This window comes from Mobula birostris, chromosome 8 (assembly GCF_030028105.1).
Source record: "Mobula birostris isolate sMobBir1 chromosome 8, sMobBir1.hap1, whole genome shotgun sequence".
Taxonomy (NCBI): domain Eukaryota; kingdom Metazoa; phylum Chordata; class Chondrichthyes; order Myliobatiformes; family Myliobatidae; genus Mobula; species Mobula birostris.
The window spans coordinates 41,215,172-41,238,218 of record NC_092377.1 but is presented as its reverse complement, the minus strand read 5'-3'; the positions used below and the strand labels follow the sequence as shown (position 1 = coordinate 41,238,218).

The 23,047-nt window shown below is 40.3% G+C and overlaps 1 protein-coding gene across 1 annotated transcript in view; it reads right to left on the bottom strand.

Annotated features, from left to right (window-relative positions):
- LOC140201255 (transcriptional-regulating factor 1-like) overlaps window positions 1-23,047 on the bottom strand; it is a 241,606-nt gene extending 218,559 nt beyond the window's left edge. Inside the window, exon 1 of the mRNA XM_072265045.1 lies at window positions 22,932-23,047. The gene's annotated coding sequence lies outside the window, so the exon portion shown is untranslated. The remainder of the gene's footprint in view (window positions 1-22,931) is intronic.

Here is a 23,047-nt window from a genome sequence, read left to right as displayed (position 1 = left end):
CTTGTGAGTCTTTTTCTGCACCCTCTCGAACTTAATCACATCCTTTAGCTTTTTTAAAAAAGTATTTCTGGCAATTGTTTTAATATTTCCCTTAAGCATACTGACTGTGTATTTAAAATATGAATTATTAACTCTGATCTTGGGGCTCTCCAGCCACAAATTAATTGTTTTTGTAAGATCCACTGATTTGCATTGTATGTAATATTCATATATGCCTGAGACTTTAATGTTAATTATGGCACTTAGAAGTAATTGCCTGCTAGGTACATTTTCACAAATTTTTCAGTCCTGAGTGAATTAGAATTCTGAAATATTCATTGTCATAAACAACACACACACAAAATACTGGAGGAACTCAGCAGGTCAGGCGGCATCTATAGAGGGCAATGAACAATAACTATTTTAGGCAAGACCCTTCATAAAGGAGCAGAAAGAAAAAGGGTAAAAGGCAGAATAAAAAAGGTTAAGGGGGAGGATGGACGGGGAGGAAAACAATTGGTGAAGTCAGGTGAGAGGTGAGATAAAAGGGAATGATGAGAAACTAGGATGTGATAGGTGGAAGAGGTACTGAGCTGAAGGAGGAATCTGTTAGGACATAGACCATGGAATAAAAGGGAAGGAACAGTTATTACCCGACAACCATAAGGTTCCTGAACCGTTGTGCATAACTTCACTCAGCACAACTCTACTGATTCCACAACCTACAGACTCACTTTCAAGACTTCTTTTTTGCCATAAAATGTCTTCTTTTACACATTTGTTACATGTCAATTTGTTGATGTATAATTTTGTAAATTCTATTGTATTTCATTATTTTCCTGTAAATGCCTGCAAGAAAATGAATCTCAAGGTTCATCAATCGGGCATGGTAACCGAATTATGCCAAGCGATTGAATGCACATCATTTATCTCTAATGATCATCGAATTTAAATATTTTCCTGTCAAAGTAACTATGCTAGTTCCAGTCATGTTATTTCTATCACTTTGTTTCCTGCTCTTAAAACAGATCCTATTTTGTGAATTAAGTTTATTTTCCTTCAGTGAGTATTGTTTGCTGTGAACCCATATATTTTTAACTTCCACTTTATTAAAAGATAAATATATTTACAACACTGGTAATGAAGTTGACAATTTTTGACACAGAGGCAGGTAGGTAGGCCTCTAGATTTGAGTGGTGTCTCTCCCTTTTGATGATGTCAGAGGATGTCACCATGGTTCCGTATTTATAGATTGGAAGAATGCATTTATGGATTGTGGACTTTTTCAGACCTTGATTTTTAAATTCTGTGTTTTTGCCTGTTATTTTCCTTTCTCTTGTACGAGTGGACGGAGTTTGGGGGTTGATGCTCTTGTTCCATTTGGTTAGTTTTTTTGTGCAAGGGAGGAGGGTTTGGGGAATTGATGATCAGGTTCCCATACTTTTTTTGTGTGGGGGTTGTGTTTGATGTTTCTCTCCAAATGACTTAGAAAACCATAGAAACTACAGCACAGAAACAGGCCTTTTGGCCCTTCTTGGCTGTGCCAAACCATTTTCTGCCTAGTCCCACTGACCTGCACACGGACCATATCCCTCCATACACCTCCCATGGTTTTTGTTTTTTTCATGGCTACCTGGAGAAGACGAATCTCAGAGCTGTATATGGTTACATAATTTGATAATAAATGAACCTTCAAATTTTATTTTAAAAGCTTTTTTAATCGTAGTAACAGTTTATCCACAGAATCCCCTATTCGCATAAGTCAGAAAGACCAAAATTCGAACTGGCAGGTAAGGTAATCCATTGTGAATACAAACACATTTTAAAAAATACTGAGCAAGAAATGTTGCATACATCACTATCCTCAAGAGGCCAATGAGTGACTGAAGTAAAGAAATTGAGGGAGAGAGAAGAGCTTGGGATGCAGCATAGAGGAAGAGACCAAAGGAAAATAATGTGGGCAGCATGGGTGTGCATTGGCACATCTTTGTAGGTGGCTGTGCACATGCAACACTGAGTCTGCATAGGAGAATTTGATTTCCATTCATCTAGGCTTCTGCCATTGGAACAGGCCCTCCCTTCATAAAGTCCTGATGTGCAATAGCCACTACATATTTAAGAAATAAGATATTTTCCAATGTTTGTGACCAGAGTAGTCATCCATGGCCTGTGGGGGTTGCCTGAGGTAACAAAGATATATCATAGAACATTGAACATAGAAAATCTAGAGCACATTCCAGGCCCTTCACCCCACAATGTTGTGCCGACCATGTAACCTACCCTAGAAACTGCCTAGAATTTCCATACTGCATAGCCCTCTATTTTTCTAAGCTCCATGTATCTGTCTAAGAGTCTCTTAAAAGACCATATCGTATCTGCCTTCACCACTGTCGCAGGCAGTGCATTCTACGCACCCACCACTCTCTGTGTGAAAAACTTACTCCTGACATCCCCTCTGTACCTACTTCCAAGCACCTTAAAACTATGCCCCTCGTGTTAGCCATTTCAGCCCTGGGAAAAAGCTTCTGGCTATCCACACAATCAATTCCTCTCATCATCTTATACTCCCTTAGTCCCCATCACACCCAGAATCTATGAAGTCTCCAAATGGAAAGCTACAGGGAAACAATAATTTCAACTAAATAGGTACAAACAACTTACTAAAACTAATCCCGAAATGCTTAAAACAATTTAAAATGTTGCTTTTATAAAAATCAACTTGTCAATATTAGTGTAAAACAGAACTTAATCTCTTGTGATTTTGTTTGTATTTGCCATATACCAGCTAACAATCTTTTCTGGAAGTAACTACTTGTCATACATTAGATCAGGCCAAATGCAGACCTCGCCGTGATGACCATATGAGTGATTAGTCTGATCTATAGCATATGGATTAGTAAAATAATTTGGAAACTATTTATGGAAATGTACTCTGCAATGAAATAAACTCCATTAGCAGAGGAATGAAGTGGAGGGAAAATAATAGAGTAAACATTTAATTAAAAAGAGGAAGTTAAACATTAAATTCAGCAAGGCTGTAAAATGGGCTTCTAAATCAATAAATATTTTAATTCAGTCTCTGATTTCCCTTCCATCATGGTCAATGGAAAAGGTAAATCAGGTAGTCTGTACATTACAAAGCTAAAATGTTAACCCTGGGTCTTTTCCCTTTTAGAAAAATGCAAGACCAAAGTGACCAAGAGGAGCCACTAATGCCAAAAGTTCATTTCTTAATTTTCTATACTGTCAACACACTAACCAAATAACTGAGCTATTGCAGATAAAGCACAATAATGTTAAATCACTTCTGAGAAACATACTATATGATTTTTAATGACATTGTTGCCCAAAGGAACTTGCCACATATAAATTGGCTGCCAAATTTCCTACATTTGAGAAACAAACTATCTAGAGCAGGTCTTCAAGCCACTGGAGAAGTACCACCATTTCTTCCTCCGTTAAATTCCTCCAAATCCCCTGACAGTATCATCTCTGAGGCTGCTCTCTTCAGTAATTAAATTTTAGTTATAGTTAGTATGGGAATGCAAATTGTTCACATCCGTGAAACCAGACTGCTAACACATGGACTCAATTTTGGAGCTACACCACTTTCAGAGATTACATGAACAGAGGAAATGATTCAAGCATGTACTCAAAGCAGATTGAAAGACAAGACCATAAGACATAGGAGCAGAATTAGGCCATATGGCCCATTGAGTCTGCTCTGCCATTTCATCATGGCTGATCCATTTTCCCACTGAGCCACAATCTCCTGCCTTCTCCTCATATCTCTTCATGTCTGCTAATCAAGAATCCACCAACCTCTGCCTTAAATATACCAAACATCTCTGCCTCCACAGCTGCCTATAGCAACAAATTCCACAGATTCACAACTCTCTGGCTTAAGGAATTCCTCTTCATCTCCATTCTAAAAGGATGCCCCTCTATTCTGAGGCTGTATCCTCTGGTCTTAGAACCCCCCCCCCCCCCCACCACCACCACCATAGGAAACATCTTCTCCACATCCACTCTATCGAGGCCTTTCAACATTTGAAAGGTCACACACTTCCTTCTGAACTCCAGTGAGTAGAGGCCTAGAACCATCAAACGCTTTTCATATGACAAGCCTTTCAATCTCGGAATCAAGAGACCCAAACCTGCTCACAATACTCCAAGTAAGGCTTCACCAGTGCCTTCTCAAGCCTCAAAATTACATCCTTGCTTTTATATTCTAAACCTCTTGAAATGAATGCTAAGATCGCATTTGCTTTCCTCACCACAAACTCAACCTGCAAATTAGCCTTTAGGGAATCCTGTAAGAACACTCCCAAGTTCCGTTGCACCTCAGAATTTTGATTTTTCCCTCCATATAGAAAATAGTCTATCCTTTTATTTTTTCTACAAAAGTACCCTTTCTGACAATGTATTGCACCTGCCACTTCTTTGCCCATTCTTCTGATCTGTGTAAGTCCTTCTGTAAATTCTCCATTTCCTCAAAACAACCTGCCCCTCCACCCATCTTAGGATCGTCCGTGAACTTGATCACAAAGCCAACAATTCCATCATCCAAGTCATTGTCATATAACCACAAAAACATAACATACAGAAGCAGAATTAGGCTATTTGGCCCATCTAGTCTGTTCTGCCATTTCATCATGGCTCATCCAATTTTTCTTCTCAGCCCTAATCGCCTGCCTTCTCCCTGTAACCCTTCATGCCCTGACTAATCAAGAAACCACTGTATCAACCTCTGCCTTAAATATACATCTAGATTGACCTCCATAGCTGCCTGTGGCAAAGAATTCCACAGATTCACCACTCTCTGGCTAAAGAAACTATTCCTCACCTGCATTCTAAAAGGCTGCTCCTCTATTCTGAGGCTGTGTCTTAGACTCTCCCATGAAAGGAAACATCCACTCTACCTAGGCCTTTCACCATTCAATAGTTTTCAATGAGTCACTCCTGATTCTTCTGAATTCCAGTGAATGCAGGTCCAAAGCCATCAAATGCTCTTCATATGACAAGCCATTCAGTGCTGGAATCATTTTCGTGAAGCTCCTTTGAACCCTCTCCAGTTTCAGCACATCCTTTCTAAGATAAGGAGCTCAAAACTGCTCACAATACCCCAAGTGAGGCCTCACCAGTGCTTTATAAATTGTCAACATTACATCCTTGCTTTTATATTCTAGTCTTCTTGAAATAAGTACTAACATTGCATTTGCCTTCCTTGCCACAGACTCAACCTGCAAAATAACCTTTAGGGAATCCTGCAAAAGGACTCCAAAGTCCCTTTGCACTTCTGGTTTTTATATTTTCTCTCCATTTAGAAAAGTCAAGTCTTTCATTTCTTCTACCAAAGATGCATAACCAAACACTCCCTTTGCCATTTCTTTGCCCATTCTCCCAATCTGTCCCAAACCTAATGTAGCTTCTCTACTTCCTCAAAACTACCTGCTCCTCCACCTATCTTCATATCGTCTGCAAACTTTGCAACAAAGTCATCAATTCCATCATCCAAATCATTAACATATACAGTAATGTAAAAAGAATCTGTCCCAACACAGATATTTTTCCCCCCAATTTTGGCCAGCTCCTCTCTCGTCTCTGCAACTCCCTTTACTCCACTGTAATACTGATACATCTGACTTTAGTTTCTTCTTTTCGAGTTGCAGGATAAATTCTATCATATTTTGATCATTTTCCAATAAGCATTACTTTACCTTAAGCTCTCTAATCAATTCCAGTTCATTGGACAACACCCAATCCAGAATAGCTGATCCCCTAGTGGGCTCAACCATAAGCTGCTCTAGAAAGTCACCTAATAAGCATTCTAGAAATTTCCCCTCTTAGGATTGAGCACAAACCAGCTTTTCCCAATCTACCTCCATATTGAAATTCCCCCATGACTATTGTAACATTACTCTTTTGGCATGCATTTTCTTTCTTCCATTTTAATTTGTCGACCACATAGTTACTACTGTTTGGGGGGGGGGGGGGTTGTATATGATTCCCTTCAGGGCTTTTTTACCCTTGCAGATCCTTAGCTCTACTAACAACAATTCAACACCTTCCAACTCGATGTCACCTTTCTTTTGATTTGATTTCATTTTTTACCAACTGAGCCTACCTGCCTATGGACATTAAGTTTCCAGCTTTAATCTTATTCCAGCCATGACTCAGTGATGCTAACAACATCATAAATGCCAAACTGTAATGATGCTACAAGTTCATCTCCCTTATCCCATATACTGCACGCATTCAAATACATCTCCAGACCTGTATTCACCCTTTTGTTGACCTTTTACATTGCAACTCATCCTGTTCACTGCAATTTTGCCTTGTCATCAGGCTCTCCCTACTAGCAGTCTCACTACACACTGCCTCTGTTTGTAAACCAACTACCTCATCCTCTGCACTATCACTCCAATTCCCATCCCCCAGTCAAATTAGTTTAAACCCTCCCAAACAGCGCCAGAAAACCTTACCATAAGGATATTAGTCTCCCTTGGGTTCAGGTGTAACCAATTCCTTTTGTACAGGTCGTACCTTCCCCAGAGGAGATACCAATGATTGATAAATATGAGCCCTTGCCCCCTACACCAGCTCCTTAGCCATGCATTCACCTGCCAAATCATCCTATTCTTACCCCCACTGGTGCAGGGCATGGGCAGCAAACCAGAGATTATTACCCTAAGGGTCCTGATTTTCAGCTTTCTACCTAGCTCCCTAAAATCTTCCTTCAGGACCTCCTCACCTTTCTTACCTATGTCATTGGTACCAATATATAAGACTTCCGGCTGCTCACCTTCCCCCTTTAAAATGCTGTGGACCAATCTGAGACAGCCCTGACCCTGGCACCTGGGAGGCAACATACTATCTGGGTGTCTTTATCACGCACACAGAATCTCGTCTCTGTTCCACTGACCCGAGAATCTCCCAATACCACTACTGTCTTCTTCTCTGCCATGGCACCCAGTCACTGCAGCTCCCCCTTGGTAACTTGTCCCCCTCAACAGTATCTGAAATGGTCCACTTATTACGGAGGGGAACGGCCACAGGGGTACTCTGCACTAGCTGCGCATTTCTCTTCCTTCTGCTGACAGTCACCCAGTTAACCTGCCTCCTGCAACCTCAGGGTAACTACCTCTCTGTAGCTCCTAGCTGTCATAACCTCATTTGCCCGTAAGAGCAGAAAGTCATTGAGCTACAGCTCCAGTTCCCTAACATGTTCTCTAAGGAACTTCAGCTCAGTGCACCTGGTGCAGATGTGGTTAACTGGGAGAATGAAGTTCTCCCAGAATTCAGATACACAAAATGAAAAAGAGAGGCGAGAGTGGATATCGGACTGCTGGAAAACAATGCTGGAGAAGTAGAAATGGGGGACAATAAAATGGCAGACAAAAATTTAAGTATGATGCATCAGTCTTCACTGTGGAAGACACTAGCAGTACGTTGGAAGTTCCAGGTGTCAGGGGTCATGAAGTGTGTTAAGTTACCATTACTAGAGAGAAGGTTCCTGAGAAACTGAAAGGTCTTAAGGTAGATAAGCCACCTGGACCAGATGGTGTGCACCCCAAAGTTCTGAAAGAGGTGGCTGAAGAGATTGTGGAGGTATTGATTCAAGAATTCAATATTCTGGAATGGTTCCAGAAGGCTGGAAAATTGCAAATGTCATTTTAACCTCCAAGAAGAGAGAGAGAGGGAGAAGAAAGGAAACCATAGTCTGACCTCAGTGGTTGGGAAGAATTTGAAGATGATTGCTAAGGATAAGGTCTCAGGGTACTTGGAAGCACAAAGTAAAGTAGGTCGTAGTCAGCATTGTTTCCTCAAGAGAGAATCTTGCCTGATAAATCTTTTGGAATCCTTTGAAGAAATAACAAGCAGGATAGACAAAGGACAATTGATTGATGTTGTGTACTTGGATTTTCAGAAGGCCTTTGACAAGGTGCATACATGAGGCTGTTCAAAAAGCTACAAGTCCACGGTATTACAGGAAAGATTCTAGCATGGATAAAGCAGTTGCTGATTGGCAGGCAGCAAAGAGTGGGAATAAAGGGAGCCTTTTCTGGCTGGATGCCAGTAACTAGTTGTGTTCCTCAAGGATCTCCCAGTGGCCACCCATTTTAACTCAACTTCCCATTCCTATTCCGACATGTCAGTCCTTAGCCTCCTCTACAATCTTGATGAGGCCACACTCAGGTTGGAGGAGCAACACCTTATATTCTGTCTGGGTAGCCTCCAACCTGATGGCACAAACATAGATTTCTCAAATTTTCAGTAATGACCCCACCTTTCACTATGCCCTTTTCCCTCTCCCACCCATCTCCTTACCTGCCCATCACCTCCCTCTGGTGTTCCTCCCCCTTTTCTTTCTTCCATGGCCTTCTGTCCACTCCAATCAGTCCCCCTCCTCCATCCCTGTATCTCTTTCACCAACCAACTTCACAGTTCTTTACTTCACCCCTCCTATTCCCCCATTCCCAGTTTCATCTATCACCTTGTGTTTCTTCCTCCCATCCTCCCATCTTCTTACTCTGACTTCTCATTTTTTTCTCCAGTCCTAATGAAGGGACTTGGCCCAAAACATCAACCATACTCATTTCCAGAGATACTGCCTAGCCTGCTGAGTTCCAGCATCTGCAGATTTTGTCTTGTTGGTGTTCCACAGGGGTTTGTTTTGGGATAGATTCTTTTTATGTGATATGTCAGTGATTTGGATGGTGGAATTGATGGCTTTGTTGCAAAGTTTGCAGATGATACGAAGGTAAGTGGGGTGTAGGTAATTTTGAGGAAGTAGGCTACAAAAGGATTTAGAAAAATTAGGGGAATGGCAAAGAAATGGCATGTGGAATATAGAGTTGGGAAGTGTATGGTTATGCACTTTGGTAGAAGAGATGAAAGGGTTGATTACTTTCCTAAGTGGAGAGAAAATACAAAATACTGAGGTGCAAAGGGACTTGGGAATCTTTATGCAGATTCCCTAAATGTTAATTTGCAGGCTGAGTCAGTGGTGATGAAGGCAAATGCAATGTTAGCATTCATTTCAAGAGGACTAGAATATAAAATCAAGGGTGTAATGTTGAAACTTTACAAAGGACTGGTGAGGCCTCACTTGGAGTACTGTGAGCAGTTTTGGGCCATTTATCTTAGAAGGGATGTGCTGAAACTGGAATGAGTTCAAAGGAAGTTCACGAAAATGATTCCAGCATTGAATAGCTTGTCACAAGAAGAGCATTTGATGGCTGTGGGGTTATATTCACTAGAATTCAGAAGAATGAGAGGTGATCTCATTGAAACCTTTCAAATGGTGAAAGGCCTTGATAGAGTTGATGTTTCCTATTATGGGAGAGTCTAAGACCAGAGGACACAGCCTCAGAATAGAGGGGTGTCCTTTTAGAAAGGAGATGAGGAGGAATTTCTTTAGCCAGAGAGTGGTGAATCTGTGGAATTCTTTGACACAGGCAGCTGTGGAGGCCAAGTCTTAAATGTATATTTAAGGCAGAGTTTGATAGGTTCTTGATTAATCAGGGCATGAAGGGATAAAGGGAGAAGGCAGGAGATTAGGGCTGAGAGGAAAATTTGATGAGCCTTGATAAAATGGCACAGCAGACTCATGGGGCCCAATGGCCTAATTCTGCTCCTATATCTTATTATTTTACATCCTTATGGTCTAATTCCCACATCTTACACATGGTACAAAACACTGCCCCTGGAGCCATTCTCACTGCACTATCATGCCCTTACAGACAAGGAATGAAAAATTAAGAAGAAAAAGAAAAACTTACCAGATACTTACTTTGCCATCGCCTGATCTCACCAAAGCCTAATGAGCCAAAGTCACTCCAAAACTGACCCACTCACAACAGTGCCCACTCCAAGAAAGGCCCTTGTGCTTGTGTAATTTTTATTCACCCATTCTAATGAATCCCGTTCAGTGATTGGTCACAGCCCAACTCCGAAGAACTGCTGCAAAGTTCTGTCTTGTAAATCTTGAGTGCGAACCTAACTGAAAAGGTAGCTCTCTTCTCGTACTCCGCTTGGTGATTGTTTACAATCCAATTCTATACAATAGTGGTCGTCAACCCGTCGATCTTTGAGACTTTCCCGAAAAAAATCAAAAATAAATACACAAATACTGTTGTAATGTGAGCGTTATAAAAATAAGTAATACTAATTAGGATAATGGTAATATAGTAATACTTTTGCTACTGGAAACTTTGTAAAAAGGGATTGTTTCCGAGTTGCGGGGTTTTAGTTCCGTTCTTTCTGCCCAGTGCGCATGTGTGTAGCTCCCCCGCCATGCACTGCGTTTTCAGCGTAGCTTGTGCTGCATCAAAGTGACCAATTAGATTAGATAAGAGTACAGACTGTCACAAACATCAGTATACAGCAGTGGTTCCCAACCTCCGGGCCACGGACCGATACATTACCGCGAAGAATGCAGCGGTGCAGTGGTAGTCGGAACACACCCAGCACATCTTTAAGAAAAAAAGCTGAAATAAACAAGCTAATTAATTAGGTGCCGCCCGACACGTAAATGTTGGCCCAGATCAGTGGCGATTGCCGATTGTGTCGCCTCTGATCTGGGCCGACACTTACGTGCCGGGCAGCACCTAATTAATTAGCTTGTTTATTTTGGGTTTTTTTCTTAAAGATGTGCTGGGTGTGTTCCGACTACCACTGCACCACTGCATTCTTCGCGGTAATGTATCGGTCCGCGGCCCGGAGGTTGGGAACCACTGATATACGGCACTCGCTTGTGATATCCTGATAGCAAGGCGGAGGCTCCATGAAAGAAGGCGAAATCGTACAAATTCCATCCAGAATGGGAAGAGGAATTTCTATTTACCTTGGTGAAAGACAAGTGTGTATGTATGTTGTGCCACCAAACACAAACACTGACTAAAAGAGGGAATCTGGAGTGGCACCACAACACCAACCATCAGAAATTTAAAGACACCTACCCCACAAAGAGCGCAATTCATACCAGGAAAGTTGAAGAGCTGAAATCGGTGTTGAAGGCCCAGCAATCGTTTTTCACAAAACATGCTGCTCAAAATAAGGCTGCTATTGAAGCATCATTTCGTGTGTTACTTTTTGGCTAAACCAGTGGTCTCCAACCTCCGGGCCGCGGACCGATACATTACCACGAAGATCTGGGCTGACGTTTACGTGTCGGGCGGCACCTAATTAATTAGCTTGTTTATTTTGACTTTTTTCTTAAAGATGTGCTGGGTCCGTTCCAACTACCACTGTACCCCTGCATTCTTCACGGCAATGTATTGGTCTGTGGCCCGGAGGTTTTGATTTAGCTGTTGTATTTTTTTCAGCGTAGCTTGTGCTGCATCAAAGTGACCAATTAGATTAGATAAGAGTACAGATTGTCGCAAACATCAATATATGGTACTCGCTGGTGATATCCTGCAAGGTAGCTCGCTAGCATGGTGGAGGCTCCACGAAAGAAGCCGAAAATGTACAAATTCCATCCAGAATGGGAAGAGGAATTTCTGTTGTTTTCGACAAAACATGCCGCTCAAAGTAAGGCTGCTATTGAAGCATCATTCCGTGTAAGTCACCTTTTGGCTAAACACAAGAAGCCTTTTACAGATGGCGATTTATTCAAGGAAGCAATGGCCATTACCACACAGACTCTTTCTAATGACTTTAAAAACAAAAATGACATCACAACTGCAATACATAATATACCGCTTGGCCCTGCAAAAGTGACAAGGAGGGCAGAGTCACTGTCAGAGGATGTGAATCGACAAGTGTTAAAGGACTTGTCACTCTGTGAATATTTTTCACTACAGTTTGATGAATCCCTGGATGTAATGCAAACAGCTCAGTTTGTTGTATTTGACAGAATGGCTTTTCAAGATTTTACAACAAAGGAGGGCTTCCTCACTCTTTTGCAATAAAAGGAGAGAATGAGAGGTGAAGATATTTACAATGAGTTTAAAAAATGTCTGTGAAAATGACATCCCTATTCATAAACTGGTGGCAATTACTACTGATGGGGCCCCAGCAATGGGTGGTGTGCACGTTGGTTTTATAGCACTAAAAGTCAGTGCCTACTTCGGGTCAACTTATCTAAGTGAAATTGCATTTTCACAGATGAAAATTATTAATTCTAAGTACAGGAGCTGTCTTACTGACAGACACCTCACAGACTGTCTCAGACTGGCTCTCTGTAGTTATGAGCCAAATTTCAGGGAACTAGCAGAAAGTATTCAGCCCCAGTCATCACACTGAGTGCAACAGTCAATTTTTATTCATTTATTTTTCATGTTGAAATAAAATTAAATAGTGAAACTTAGAATTAAAGGTGTGAAGTATGGTAATATTCTTAAAGAAGGACAGCTATGTCCTGTTTGATATGCTAGTTACAGTGTTTTCTTGTTTGAATTAATTTGAAAGTGTGACAGAAGTATTTTGTGTAATTCAAATACAATTAGCCCAAATAAAAGGCCTCAAATTAGAAGTACAATCTGAGCTGTTTTTTCTCTAAATGATTTAGTAGGTAGATCCTGCCTTTCACTAAGGTCAAGGTAGGGGATTTTGGGCTTAAAAAAGGTTGGTGACCACTACTATACAACATGCAGCATCTTCACCTGTCTTGGGAAGTCCCTAACCCAAGACTGATCAACATACAGAATTATAAGAATGACACTGAGAACCTCAAGTCAGGATCATGCAAAAGGCCAGGATCAACAGCTGAAGGGTCCTGCCAATGCCTAAGATATCTACCAACCCTCCTCACAGAGCAGACATGGCAGAGTCAACAGATCCCATCCGGTTACTCATGGACCACCACAGGGCCCACAGCACTAAAGCAGAATCTTCGATACTGAGAGACTATACAAGAAAAAGAAAAGAATGATGGTTACTGTGACCACATGTCAAGAACATATCACTGCCTGTACAGCACTTGCGGAACTCCAGGGTCATTAACGGTATTAAATAAAAACATGCCTTTCATTATTTTATTAGCAAATGTCAGTAATCCACTCCAAATACTTAGCTTAGAGTGAAATAAACAAGAACAATCTGTAATGTTATCTTAATTTCAAAAAAACACTCTTTATATCAGAAAGAAATCAAATTTAATCATGTGCCTTGAAATAGGAGTCCTTCAGTGACCCTCGCAGACCTACAGATTCAGACATAGTTTTGAAGAATTACAAGTAAACAAAGCCCACAGTTCCACTGATATCAGAGATGGGGGGATAGGGGTGTTAGTGGGCATAGTACCCAACCAGCTAAGTCACTAATCAAGGTCACTCCTGGATTCCAGTGATGCAATCTGAGGATCAAGAATGGGATAGAGCATTCAGCGTGGTAACATTGAGCCAGGTATACCTAGTCTCTTATGTAATGTTGACAGTAGAGTTGCAGCTCCGAGTTGGAGATGGTAAAGGTTGACACCGGGGTTGAGCTAGAGGCAGGGTGATATACCTATCAAATTGGGTTTGGGGTACCAGCAATAAGTGGGAGGCAGTACTTGAGTTGAAGAGAAGTTAGAGATCACTGGGGTGAGAACCTGCAAATCACAACCACACTCAAAGTCAAAACAGTTTGGAGGAGGACACCAACCTGACACAGAAATTAAGGCATTTACTTGCACAAGCAAGGAATCTAGTGCTTGCTTCAATGTAACTGTTAAGGATGTTCTGTTTAAGAACCTAATCTGGGGATGGTACACATTCTGCCTTATCTTAAACATTGGTCTGTGTAACATGGTCTAATAAGTCAATGTTCCCAAGGTTCTCAACTCAAATTCCATCCAATAATTCAATATAAATTGGGAGAAGGAGCAGGGGAGAATGCACAATACAGCAGTAAACCTGGGTTTCACAGCCAGTTAATCAACATCATCAAACTAATCTCTAAATCAGTGCTTAGATTTGCCATGAGGACTGTGGTGACAGGCAAACAGTTTCCATTTTTAAAACCTCATCTACTTTGAATTAAATTTTCAAATGTGACTTTCTGGCAAGACCAGCATTTCCCCAAGACATCTGGTTTAACAAATTGGATGTAGAGCCATTGCAATTTGTCTACTGCTGTTGGGGATAATGGTATTTGTCACAGAAAAATATTACATGCCAGTAATTGTGAATGTGTAGTGATTATAATGTTCGACTTGTAATCTAGAAGCCTCGATTAATGACTCCTGGAACTAAGGGCTAGATCCTGCATGAACATATATAGCAATTGAAGTCAATTTTTAAATAGACAGAAGTTAAAATCTGACAGCAGCAGAAGCAACTTTAAAACTATCAGTTGTCAAAGGAAGTGGGCTTAAAATAAGGTAAGCACTGTGTGACTTCCAGTACTAACAAGGATCTTACGATCTCCATGGTGAGCATTCCTTTCCAAATGTCAGTTGAGTTTAAGCATAATTTTAGGAAGAAGATTCCTAGCATCTTGTCAAGTTATATCATCAAACTGCTGAACCAGCATATCGCCTTGAGGAATTTTGTCAAACAGCTAACTGGAGGCAGGGCAGGACTAACAAAATTTTACACAATCTTTCAAACACATTGTCCCTCAAAAAAGATAACATCAAAGCAGAAGCTGAAACTTCCTGAAATTCAGCTAAAACTTCACTTGACAATAGTTAAAAGAAATATTACATCTTGAATTATTTATCCAAAGGAAATATGATTCATCCACACAAATAAAAAAAGGGTTTTCCCAAATCTCAGAGAGTTTGTGAAATAGTTATCGTGACTTAGTTTGCCACCAAAAAAACTACTCATTGGCAATAATGCATATTATTTTCACATTGTTTAATGTCGAAGATATTCCTCAATACTCAACAGATCACTGATTTCCCTAAATTACAGGAAAGGCTACAAAGCAGCAAAGCCTGTAGCAGAGTGCTGAATCACTAAGCATAACTTTGTCTTTTTCTTCAAAACTATATATTCATAGAAATGTCAAAATTTGATGTTATTCATTCCATGAAAGCTGAGTTTTATTATCGTTACAATGCTGAAGCCAAGCCAGTACAATGGATAATACACAAAATTCCAGGCCTAAGGCACCCCACTCATAATAACATGCTAACCTTAAAATAATCTATTCATTCCAACAGTTTTCCATCCCTTAACAAATCAACTATCAACTCTGAAATATTATCTCCAAGCCCGATCCTTTTATTTGTAGAAGCCCAAATAAGGGTTGTGCCTTCTATTCCTGGACTCTCCCACTACTGGAAACATCCTCTCCACATCCATCAAAACATGGAGGAAACTTCATGAACTCCCACATCCCCCAATAATCCTATGGTTTCCATCTCTGAGGCCAATGTGAGAGCTTCCTTCAAGGGGATGAACACAGGGAAAGCATCTGGCCCAGATGGGATACCTGGTTGAGTACTAAAGACCTGTAATGATCATCTGGCTGGAGTGTTCATTGATGTACTTAATCACTCACTTTGGCAGTCTGAGGTACCCCTCTGCTTCAAGAAGGCTTCAATTATACTGGTATCCAAGAAGAACAAGGTGACCTGCCTCAATGTCTATTATCCAATAGCACTTACATCCACAGTGATGAAGTGCTTTGAGAGACAGATGATGAAACATACCAACTTCTGCCTGAGAAGCGATTTGGATCCGTTCCAATTTGTCTGCTAGCACAATAGGTACACAGCAGATGCCATTGCATTGGCTCTTCACTCAATCCTGGAACGTACGAACAGCAAAGATGCATACATGAGGATGCTCTTTATCAGCTATAGCTCAGCATTCAATACTATCAACTCCTGATGACTAATCAATAGGCTTCAAGACCTTGGCCTCAATACCTCTTTGTGCAATTGGATCCTCAATTTCCTCACTTGCAGACAGTCAATTTTGGATTGGCAACAACATCTTCTCCACAAACTCTATCATCAGCACAGGTGCACCACCAGACTGGGTGCTTAGCCCCTTGCTCCACTCACTTTATACTTATGACTGCAAGGCTAGGAACAGTTCCAATGCCATATTTAAGTTTGCAGATGCCACCACTGTTGGCCAAATCAAAGGTGGTGAGGAAATAGGTAGATTGAAAATCTGGCTGAGTGCTGTCACAACAACAACCTCTCACACAATGACAGCAAGACCAAGGAGCTGATGATAGGAGGAAAGCAGGTGTCCGACAGCCAGTCCTCATCGGAGGAATCAGAGGTGGAGAGGGTGAGCAACTTTAAATTCCTTGGTGTTACCATTTCAGAAGACCTGTCCTGGGCCCAACACATAAGTGAAATTATAAAGAAAGCATGGCAGCACCTTTAAAATGTTGACAAACTTCTATAGAAGTCTGGTGGAGAGTAAATTAATTGGTTGCATTACTGCCTGGTATGGAAGCACCAATGCTTTTGAACAGAAAATCCTACAAAAAGTAGTGGATGTGGCCCAGTCCATCGTGGATAAAGCCCTCCTCCACCATTGAGCACATCTAAATGGAACACTGTCACAAGAAAGCAGCATCCATCATCAAGGACCCCTGCGCCCAGGCCAAGATCTCTTCTTGCTGCTGCCATTAGGAAGAAGGTACAGGAGTCTCAGGACCCACACCATCAGGTTCAGGAACAGTTATTACCCCTCAACCAGTGGGCTGTTGAACCAGAGGGGATAACTTCACTCGCCCCATCACTGAAGTTGTCCTACAACCTAGGACTCTTCATCACATGTTCTCAATATTTATTGTTTCTTTTACTTTTGTATTTGCAGTTTGTTGTCTTTTGCACATTGATTGTTTGTTCATCCTGGTGGTGCAGTCTATCATTGATTATGTTGTGTTTCTTTGATTTACTGTGTATACCTGCAAGAAAATGGATCTCAGGGTTGTATATGGTGACATATACAGTATGTACATTGATAATAAATTTACTTTGAACAACCATTCTATCTAGGCCTTTCAATACTTGGTAGGTTTCAATGAGATCTCCTTCATTCTTCTGATCTCCATTGAGTACAGGCCCAGAACCATTAAACAATCTTCATGCATTAACCCTTTCATCCCTGGGACAATTCTCGTAAACCTCCTCTGGACTCCTTCCGATAACAGCACCTTAGATACGATCACCAAAACTGCTCACAATATGCTGTTCTACAACACTCCACAGGGCTCTGTCATTCAGTGTCTTAGTCCTGTCTTATTTTTAACCTCCTAAAATGCATCACTTCACATTTATCTAAGTTCCATCTGCCATTCCAATTGATTTAGATCTTATTGCAATCTTAGAAAACCTTTCAACACACCACCTGCAAACTTAGTAATCTTGTCGTGTACACTGTCATCTAAATCATTAATACATATGATAATCAACAAGAAATCTAGCACCAATCCCCTACACTAGTCACAGGCCTCCAATATGAAAAATAACCCTCCACTACCACCCTCTAATTTAGTATCCAATGGGCCAACCCAACTTGGATTCAATGTGATTCTCATTTTCCATACCAGACAACCATTTCAAATCTAAACTTCCAAGTACTGAGACTAGCAGTAAATCCCTCAGCAGGAGGACCGCATTAAACATTTATATACAGTAGTTTCCTCATGCAGTGAAACATGAGATGGCATTTCAGAAGTAACTTCTTAATATCAGGGCAGATCCAATTTTTTTTAGTTAAAAAAAGAACATCATAAAGGAGGAAAGGGACATCAACAGGGAATTATTGGGTTCTGTTATTTATTGCTCCATCATTATTTATTTATAAATACATGAATAAAATCTTTCTCAATAAGATTTATAAGAAATATATTGATACCCCTGATGATCTTCAGTTGCTTCTGTATAGAATTTGCACACTCTACTGGTGATAGTGTTGGGATAAAATGGGGTTAATATAGCATTAGTACAAATGAATCGTGGTTAACTGAAGAGACAGTTTCCATACAATGAATTGCTTGGCATTGTGGAGAAGCAGATCAACACAAGTGTGAAAAGAATAGAAGGCCCCTCCTCAAGTAAGATTTGAGGAGGCTTATGTGAAGCATAAAAACTGGAACTTAACAGCTGGACTTAATGGCTTAGAACAATAGCAAGTGTACAATTAAACTAAAAGACATGGAAAACCATTACAGAAACTAATAACCTTATCTTCTACTTAAAATAGTCAAAATATGAACTGCATCCCCATCTCTTAATTTATGCAAAACATACAAAATAAATGTAAGCTATTGTCCTTTCTAAGCCACTATATTTAAGTGTTACTCGAGTTGAGCTACTCTGAAATGTTTAGCTGCACACTCACTAAGATAAGAACTAATAAAGTGAAAGTAAAAACAAATTCCAAGGTTTGCCTATATCACATGCTCACTGGGGCCTACCAGAATCAACTGCACTGAGTTTTGACAGCACATTGCAGCCAAAAAGAGTTTTGATATATCTGTAGTGATAAAAATGATATTTGCTCAGTTTGGAACAAAGATTTCTTGCCAACATACAATGGAATAAAATGGGTATGTTTTACCTTTTCTTAGGGCCCATCTACTTTTATTTAATTTCTTACTCAATAAATTCAAATGTAAAAGGCAGCAGTGCAAGCATTTATGAAAAATTATCCTATCATTGACGATCCTTGTTAATTGTCCCTGGCAGTCACCAATGTTTGTCTGTGTGCAGAGAAGTCTTTATGTTACATATTTATTTTTAAAAAACTAGTAATTTTTTGCAAGAAAAACTTGTGATGCTGATAGTGAGGTAGGTCGGTATCAGCTTCAGAATTTTATTAATCAGCTGGTGAGATGAGCAAGGAAATGGCAAATTGAATTTAATCTTGATAAATGCAAGGTGATACACCCTGGAACAATTACTAAGAGGAGAGTATACACCATAAATGTTAGGGCCCTCGGGAGTATAGAAAAACAGTCAGACTTTGTGTGCACATCCAAGGATTCCTGAAGGTGGCAGCATAGGTAGAATGGTGATTTAATAAAATACATACTGAATGCTTGCTTTCTTTCACCACAGCACAGAACGTATGAGCGTGGAGGGTACAGGACAACTTTATAAAACAATGGTGTGGCCACAGCAGGGGCCATGCATTTCTGATGATCACACTACTGGAAGGATGTAATTGCACTGAAGAGCTCAGAGAAGATTCACCAGAATGTTGCCTGGGATGGACAGTTCCAGTTATAAGAAGAGACTGGTTAGGCTGGGTTTGTTTTCCTTGGAGTGGCAAGAGGATGAGGGAAGGAGTTGAAAAAAGGTATCCAGAATTTTGAGGGGCAAAGATAAAACAGACAGTAGGGAACTTTCACCCTTAGTATTCAAAACTGGAAGCATAGGCTTAAGCTGTCCAGATGGAATAGGAGGAAGAATTCATTTTCATCCCGTAGAATCTTCAAAGTACGGCCTGAGTGGATGTTGGAAGTGGGTGCTCTCAGAACATTCAAGAAGTTTCCAGACAAGTACTTGAATTGCCAGGCTCCAGATCAAATGCTGATAAATGGAGTTAGTATAAATTGGTACACAAGAGAGCACAGATGCTGGAATCAGGAGCAACAAACAGTCTGCTGGAGGAAATTAGTGTTCAATCAACATCTGTGGGGTAATGGAATTGGTGACATATTTGGTTGAGATCCTAGATTATGATGGAGAATGGAGAGGAAAGGTAGTCAGTATAAAGCAGAGACGTGGAGAGGTGAAACTGGATTCAGTGAGTGATAGTTGAACTGAGGAAGGGGCAAAGGATAGTAGGTAGATAGAGCTAAATGGGAAAGGATGTGGACTGGTGTTGGGAGACAGAAACAGGTGAACAACAAATGGAAGCAGACAAGAATAAAATAACAGAAGATGGAAATTTTTTCACCTGAAACTTTGACAATTATCCCCGTCATCCCCCTCCCGCCCCTCGCACACCTCAGACAAACTCTGCTTGACTTGCCAAGTTCCTCCTGTGGACTGTCTGTTCCAGTATAGATGGGTACTTAGTTAGCATGGTAGTACAAAGGGTTTGTTTCTGTGCTGTACTATGACTCTAGTTTCTCTTTTTTTTAAATGGAATGTAGATGGAAGACCCCTTTAACTGTTGTAATCATAATTGAGTTAAATTCATCATTGATCAAATTTTTTAAAAAGCTAATTGTTAATGCTACAAAGGAAGGAAGAAAACCGTATGGAGACTCAAACTGTTAACTAAATTTGAAGTTGGAAACAATTTGAATAGAATGCACATCTGTGAACAGCACAGATATTTCAGTTGAGAAAGAAGAGGGAAAACTACATATCATAATAGAGAGGGGAAATATTAAGAGGCTTTATTGTCTTTCAAAGTAGATAATTTAGCATTTGTGAATGAAATGATTCAAGAAAGGAAAAACAATCACAATTTTCAACATTTTCTAATTCTTTTTGATTATAGATGTGGTGCTACTGTTGATTTAAAAAGGTATTTATTGGCCATTCAGTCTTTCATCAATGGGGACAACTACTACAGAAAGATGTCCTGAGGTTCAAAATCATTTAAAAAGACACAAGTCTGACAAGGAAAATCAAAACTAATTTGTTAATGCCAGAGTGAATATTTCAGGGTGGTAACAAAACAGGATGGTACTGTTGACATGGGTGGTTGGTACAAGGACTTCACCTAAGCATTTGACAAAACTTCAGTTGCAGACCAAAATTAGAAACGTAGTAACAACAGATGTTTCAAGTGAGAATGATAAGTTGCATCCATGGTTAGATCAATGGCAGGAAACAGATTAATGGTTTTGAGATAATTTGTGAATGTAAGACTATTTCCAGGAGGGGCAGGTACTCTGTTGGTCTCAGTGCTTGAACGCTTACTTTTCACATTTTTTTTTAAATCAATAATTTAGTTTGAAACATATTTAAGCAGTTTTCCATTCTCAAGAAGTTGGCCCGGCTGAGTGGGAGGAAGTAACTTGTTCACTTTAGAGAGGTATCAATGGACTGGCCAGTTGGGAAGAAAAGTTGCAAACTTAAAGTTAAATGTCATAATACTGCACTTTGTAAAGGGCAAGCAAAGAAAGGGAATAGCAATTAATTGCCGAAAGCCAGATTTATGGAAAGACACAAGATACACGGGCCAAATAATATATCTTAGACACAAAGAGCAGGGCATTCATAGTTGAATCCAATAAAATATTTAAGGTATATATATACATTTCTGGTCACCACACAACCAGAAAGATGTCACAGCACTAGGGTTGATGCTAGAAAATTTTGAGGTCATTGGTAGGACTGAGAAGTTTAATTGAGGAAAGAGAGATCGATGCCTATTAAAGCAGTTTGTCGTTGAGCCAAGTAGGGGATCAGCTACACTGGATTGGATGTTATGCAATGAACCAGAGGTAATTAAGGAGCTTAAAGGTAAAAGAACACTTAGGAGGCAGTGATCACAATATGCCAGCACATCTTTTCTTGGATTCAAGTTCAACTTGAAATTTGATAGGGAGAAAGTAAAGTCTGATGTAGCAATATTTCAGTTGAGTAAAGGAAATTACATTGGCATGAGAGAGGAATTGGCCAAAGTAAATTGGAAGGAGATGACAGCAGAGCAGCAATGGCATCAATTTCTGGGAAAAATGAAGAGGGTGTGGGATCAATGTATTCTAAAAATGAAATACTCAAATAGCACAATAGTGCAACTGTGACTGACAAAGGAAGTCTAAGACAATGTAACAGCAAAAGAGAAAACATACAACAAAGCAAAAATTAGTGGGAAGATAGCAGATTAGGAAATTTTTAAAAACCTACAAAGAGCAATGAAAAGAATCATTATGTGAGAAAAGATGAAATATGAAAGCAAGCTAGCAAACAATATCAAAGTGGATAGCAAAAGCTTTTTCAAGTCTGTAAAAAATAAAAGAATATGGGAGTGGATGTAGAACCACTAGAAAATAAGGCCAGAGAAATAATAATGGGGGTAAAGGAGATGGCAGATGAACGAAATGAGTATTTTGCATCAGTCTTCTCTGTGGAAGACTCTAGACCAGATAAATTGCACCCCAGGGTTCTGAAAGAAGTAGTGGTAGAAATGGTGGAGGCATTAGTAATGATCTTTCAAAAATTATTGGACTCAAGACATGGTGTCAGAGGACTGGAAAATTGCAAATGTCACTCCACTCTTTAAGAAAGGAGGAAGGCAGCAGAAAGGAAATTATTAACCAGTTAGCCTGACCTCAGTGGTTGGGAAGATGTTGGAGTCAATTAATAAGGATGAGGTAATGGAGTTCTTCGTGACACAGGACAAGATAGGACAAAGTCAGCATGGTTTCCTTAAGGGAAAATCTTGCCTGACAAACCTGTTGGAATCCTTTGAGGAGATTACAAGTAGGATAGATAAAGTGGATGCAGTAGGTGTTGTATACTTGGACTATCAGAAAACCTTTGACAAGGTTCCATACATGAGGCTGATTACCAAGTTAAAAGCCTATGGTATTACAGGAAAGTTACTGGCATGGTTAGAGCATTGGCAGATTGGTAGGAGGCAGTGAGTGGCAATAAAAGGATCTTTTTCTGTCCAGTGACTCGTAGTGTTCCGAAGGGTTCGGTGTTGGGACTGCTATATATCAATGACTTAGATAATGGAATAGATGGAGTTGTTGCCAAGTTTGCAGATGATACAAAGATTGGTGGAGGTGCAGGTAGCGTTGAAGAAATAGGTAGGCTGCAGAAGGACTTAGAGAGATGAGGAAAATGGGCAAGAGAGTGGCAAATGAAATACAGTGTTGGAAAATGCATGGTCATGCACTTTGGTAGTAGAAATAAATGTGCGGACTATTTTCTAAACAGGGAGAAAATCCAAAAATCTGAGAAGCAAAGGGACTTGGGAGTCCTTGTGCAGAACACCCTAAAGGTTAACTTGCAGGTTGAGTCGGTGGTGAAGAAGGAAAGTGCAATATTAGCATTCATTTCAAGAGGTCTAGAATACAAGAGCACCAATGTAATGCTGAGGCTTTATTAAGCGTTGTTGAGGGCTCACCTTGAGTATTGTGAACAGTTTTGGGCTCCACATCCAAGAAAAGATGATCTGGCATTGGAGAGAGTTCAGAAGAGGTCGTGCAACAGAGACAAAATGCAGGAGGAACTCAGCAGGCC